Below are 5677 nucleotides of genomic sequence, written 5' to 3'. Positions count from 1 at the left end.
TTTCTCGAATCTATGGGTGGTGGTGCATGGCCGTTCTTAGTTCGTGGAGTGATTTGTCTGGTTAATTCCGATAACGAACGAGACTCAAATATATTAAATAGATGCTTTCAGGATTATGATGTTGAAACTTATATAGCCTTCTTTCATGCGTACATCTTGAATGTACAAGTGTTTGAATGTGTTTATATAAGTGGAGTCGTACCTGTTGGTTTGTCCCATTATAAGGACACTAGCTTCTTAAATGGACAAATTGCGTCTAGCAGTAACGAGATTGAGCAATAACAGGTCTGTGATGCCCTTAGATGTCCTGGGCTGCACGCGCGCTACAATGAAAGTATCAACGTGTATTTCCTAGACCGAGAGGTCCGGGTAAACCGCTGAACCACTTTCATGCTTGGGATTGTGAACTGAAACTGTTCACATGAACTTGGAATTCCCAGTAAGTGCGAGTTATTAACTCGCATTGATTAAGTCCCTGCCCTTTGTACACACCGCCCGTCGCTACTACCGATTGAATTATTTAGTGAGGTCTCCGGACGTGATCACTGTGACGCCTCGTGTGTCACGGTTGTTTCGCAAAAGTTGACCGAACTTGATTATTTAGAGGAAGTAAAAGTCGTAACAAGGTTTCCGTAGGTGAACCTGCGGAAGGATCATTATTGTGTTCCATATCCGTAAGAAAAACAAACAATGCCAAAAAAAATAAAAACAAAAACAAACAAAAGAAAAAAAAAAAAAAAGAAAAAAAAGAAAAATTTATAATTATTTTGAATCCATATTCTTTTTATTCTTTTTCATTCAATTTGTTATCCATCAATTATATCATATTAAATATAATATGGATGGTACATTTTGTAATGTTTTTTCTTATTTTTTCTTTTAAAAACCTTTAAACATGAAAATAGAAAGTTGTACTTATTATTCATTTGATTGAATGATAAGTTAATTTGTTCACAATAACAAAAGTGGTATATATTTATTAATATATTTATATATACATAAAATGATTAAAAAAAATACAAAATAATCAAACATAATAAATACCACCACTGTATTATTGTTGAACTAAGACATTCGCAACTTAATAAAAATGTTTAGAGTTAAATATATTTGATATATATTATTGAAAGAAAATCAATTTATATATTATTATTATTATTATTTAATTTTACTCTTTCAATTAATATATGCAAAAAAAAATTGACATTTGTTATAAATAAAAATAAATAAAAAAATACTCTAAGCGGTGGATCACTTGGCTCATGGGTCGATGAAGAACGCAGCAAACTGTGCGTCATCGTGTGAACTGCAGGACACATGAACATCGACATTTTGAACGCATATCGCAGTCCATGCTGTTATGTACATTAAATTAAATTTTAAAGTACTGCTTGGACTACATATGGTTGAGGGTTGTAAGACTATGCTAAATAAGTTGCTTATTCTTTTATAAAAATAATTGAATTTAAGCAAATGTGTATATTATTGGATTTTAAATAATTCATAATATTAATAGCAAAAAAATAAAGATTATATAATGAATTTTTTATTTATTATATATATTCTTAAAAAAAAAAAAATCCTCTCAAATAAAATGAAATAAAAATTTTGAATCTAAGTATTCTCTTTAAAAAATTTTCATATTATTTATATATATATAAAATATTAATTTATATATGTAATTAAAGGAGGAATGTCTAGCATAAAAATTAATTTTTTTTTATTCTAGAATTGCCTCATTTTACATAATTATTATTTATAATATATATTTATATAAAAGGAAAAAAAGAAAAATAGAGATGAAAAGATGATATAATTATTTATTAAATTGTGTGAGAAGATAAAAAATATTTTAAAACAACCTCAACTCATATGGGATTACCCCCTGAATTTAAGCATATTAATGAGGGGAGGAAAAGAAACTAACAAGGATTTTCTTAGTAGCGGCGAGCGAAAAGAAAATAGTTCAGCACTAAGTCACTTTGTCTATATGTCAAATGTGAGATGCAGTGTATGGAATATCTTAATATCTAGTATGAGAAATTAACGATTTAAGTCCTTCTTAAATGAGGCCATTTACCCATAGAGGGTGCCAGGCCCGTATAACGTTAATGATTACTAGAAAGATATTTCCAAAGAGTCGTGTTGCTTGATAGTGCAGCACTAAGTGGGTGGTAAACTCCATCTAAAACTAAATATAACCATGAGACCGATAGTAAACAAGTACCGTGAGGGAAAGTTGAAAAGAACTCTGAATAGAGAGTTAAATAGTACGTGAAACTGCTTAGAGGTTAAGCCCGATGAACCTGAATATCCATTATGAAAAATTCATCATTAAATAATTAAAAATAATGTGCATTTTTTTCATATAAGGACATTGTAATCTATTAACATAATAAAGTATTTATCAAAAGATCATTGGTGATATTAAGTTTATTTAAATTAATTTGCTTTTTAAGCATATTAACATAGAATAAATACTAATGATTTGATAAAGTGTTGATAGATTTTATTATATATAATGCTAAAATTCATTTTTTGAATTTTACAAAAAATTTAATATCTATGATATTAATATTTATTTGTATGCATTTATATGATTAACAATGCGAAAGATTCAGGATACCTTCGGGACCCGTCTTGAAACACGGACCAAGGAGTCTAACATATGTGCAAGTCATTGAGTTATATTAAACTTAATGGCATAATTAACTTAACTTAAAAATATAATGGGATTAATTTTTAGTCTATTTTCTTAAATAGTCAATTAATTCAATCCCGGGGCGTTCCATATAGTTATGTATAATGATAATTTATTATTATTTATACCTCTAACTGGAGCGTACCTTGAGCATATATGCTGTGACCCGAAAGATGGTGAACTATACTTGATCAGGTTGAAGTCAGGGGAAACCCTGATGGAAGACCGAAACAGTTCTGACGTGCAAATCGATTGTCAGAATTGAGTATAGGGGCGAAAGACCAATCGAACCATCTAGTAGCTGGTTCCCTCCGAAGTTTCCCTCAGGATAGCTGGTGCATTTAAAAATTATATAAAATAATCTTATCTGGTAAAGCGAATGATTAGAGGCCTTAGGGTCGAAACGATTTTAACCTATTCTCAAACTTTAAATGGGTAAGAACCTCACCTTTCTTGATATGAAGGTTGAGGTTATGATATAATGTGCCCAGTGGGCCACTTTTGGTAAGCAGAACTGGCGCTGTGGGATGAACCAAACGTAATGTTACGGTGCCTAAATTAACAACTCATGCAGATACCATGAAAGGCGTTGGTTGCTTAAAACAGCAGGACGGTGGACATGGAAGTCGTAATCCGCTAAGGAGTGTGTAACAACTCACCTGCCGAAGCAACTAGCCCTTAAAATGGATGGCGCTTAAGTTGTATACCTATACATTACCGCTAAAGTAGATGATTTATAAAACAATTTCGATTGATTTATAAATTTTGAAACTTTAGTGAGTAGGAGGGTACAATAGTGTGCTTAGAAGTGTTTGGCGTAAGCCTGCATGGAGCCGCTATTGGTACAGATCTTGGTGGTAGTAGCAAATAATCGAATGAGACCTTGGAGGACTGAAGTGGAGAAGGGTTTCGTGTGAACAGTGGTTGATCACGAGTTAGTCGGTCCTAAGTTCAAGGCGAAAGCCGAAAATTTTCAAGTTTTTAATAAAAAAATATTAATAAAATTTATATATATATATTAAAAAATAATTAAATACTTGAATTATTTTGAACGAAAGGGAATACGGTTCCAATTCCGTAACCTGTTGAGTATCCGTTTGTTATTAAAAATGGGCCTTGTGCTCATCCTGGCAACAGGAACGACCATAAAGAAGCCGTCGAGAGATATCGGAAGAGTTTTCTTTTCTGTTTTATAGTCGTACTACCATGGAAGTCTTTCGAAGAGAGATATGGTAGATGGACTAGAAGAGCATGACATTTACTGTTGTGTCGATATTTTCTCCTCGGACCTTGAAAATTTATGGTGGGGTCACGCAAACTTCTCAACAGGCCGTACCAATATCCGCAGCTGGTCTCCAAGGTGAAGAGTCTCTAGTCGATAGAATAATGTAGGTAAGGGAAGTCGGCAAATTAGATCCGTAACTTCGGGATAAGGATTGGCTCTGAAGATTGAGATAGTCGGGCTTGATTGGGAAGCAATACCATGGTTTATGTACTCGTTCTGGGTAAATAGAGAATTACGATTCTTGTTCCCCGGATAGTAGTTACGTAGCCAATTGTGGAACTTTCTTGCTAAAATTTTTAAGGAATTATATCATTCGATATATATTCTTTTTAAATTATAACGATTATCAATTAACAATCAATTCAGAACTGGCACGGACTTGGGGAATCCGACTGTCTAATTAAAACAAAGCATTGTGATGGCCCTAACGGGTGTTGACACAATGTGATTTCTGCCCAGTGCTCTGAATGTCAAAGTGAAGAAATTCAAGTAAGCGCGGGTAAACGGCGGGAGTAACTATGACTCTCTTAAGGTAGCCAAATGCCTCGTCATCTAATTAGTGACGCGCATGAATGGATTAACGAGATTCCTACTGTCCCTATCTACTTGTCGAGGGGGAATTCGGCAGAATGAATGTCGTCAGCTTGTATTGCAAGTTTGACGAGCCTCTGGAGCCCTATTTAAGGTACATAGATGCGGTGCTACTACGTGAGAGTAGCATTCCTGCCATCGTGTGTCTGGATGCGAATGCTACTTCCCCGATGTGGTTCAGCAAGGTATCCAGGCATACTTCTGGATATCAGAGCCACGATCGGGGTGAGGCTATGAGCGAATGGCTTGTGGCGAATAGCCTCCTCGTTGCAAACGAACCAAGCGAGTGGTATACGTTTGAGGGTCCTAGAGGTGTGAGTGACATTGACGTGACGCTCATGAATGAGGCAGCAGCGAGTAGGTTCGAGTGTAAATGGAGCGTTAGGGGGGGTTGGGGAATTAGTGACCATAATTTAATACAAATTATGGTTACTCCCCGTACCCCGCAGTTAGAGGGGGGGAGTCCATTGAGGCGATGGCGTACCTCGTGTACTGACTGGAACCGATATGGACATACTGTTAGGGAAGCGGTATTGGGTATACCGCTTAGTGAGTTTGAGGAATTGGGGGTTGATGAGCAAATTGCTCGTCTATCTGAATGTGTCTGGGGAGTGAATGACTTAGTGTTTAGGAAAGCTAGGGCTGTGAGAATGAAAGGTGTGAAATGGTGGACGAGTGAGTTAAATTCAAAGAGGAGGTCTGTCCGACGCTTGAGGCGGTTGTTTCAACGCGGCAGGCGGACCAATTCGGAGAATCTGTCCCAGCTCAGGTATCAATTTAGTGTAGGAATGAAAGAATATAAGAAAATGTTGGTGAGAGTGAAAGAGGAAGAGTGGAGGAGATTTGTGGGGGATAATAGGGACGACCCTTGGGGACAGGTCCTTAGGATCTGTCGGGGCCGTCGAAATGAGATGGCTAGCTCTCTTCGCGTGGGTGACACTGTGTCAACAACGTGGAGAGAGTGCGCCAATGTTTTGTTAGGTGAGTTCTTTCCAAGGGCTGAGGTTCAGGTTCCTCCTGCACAAGAGGTGCCTGTTCCTCCACTAGACGTTGGGGAGTTGGGGTATGCGTTTGGCCTGGTCAGGTCTAAAAGGTCTCCA

At 36.3% G+C, this 5677-nt stretch overlaps 1 non-coding gene and 1 pseudogene across 1 annotated transcript; both read left to right on the top strand.

Moving 5' to 3' along the window:
- The first annotated feature begins 1235 nt into the window (after positions 1 to 1235).
- On the top strand, positions 1236 to 1416 carry LOC128871501 (5.8S ribosomal RNA). Its single transcript, XR_008456032.1, has one exon. It is a non-coding gene; the product is annotated as a 5.8S ribosomal RNA (ribosomal RNA).
- Positions 1417 to 1858: 442 nt separating this feature from the next.
- The window catches only part of LOC128871502 (large subunit ribosomal RNA), a 7311-nt pseudogene continuing 3492 nt past the window's right edge, over positions 1859 to 5677 (top strand).

This window comes from Anastrepha ludens, unplaced genomic scaffold, assembly GCF_028408465.1.
Source record: "Anastrepha ludens isolate Willacy unplaced genomic scaffold, idAnaLude1.1 ptg000171l, whole genome shotgun sequence".
Classification (NCBI taxonomy): domain Eukaryota; kingdom Metazoa; phylum Arthropoda; class Insecta; order Diptera; family Tephritidae; genus Anastrepha; species Anastrepha ludens.
Note: the sequence above shows the minus strand (reverse complement) of the source record. Positions and strands in the feature narration are given on the sequence as shown.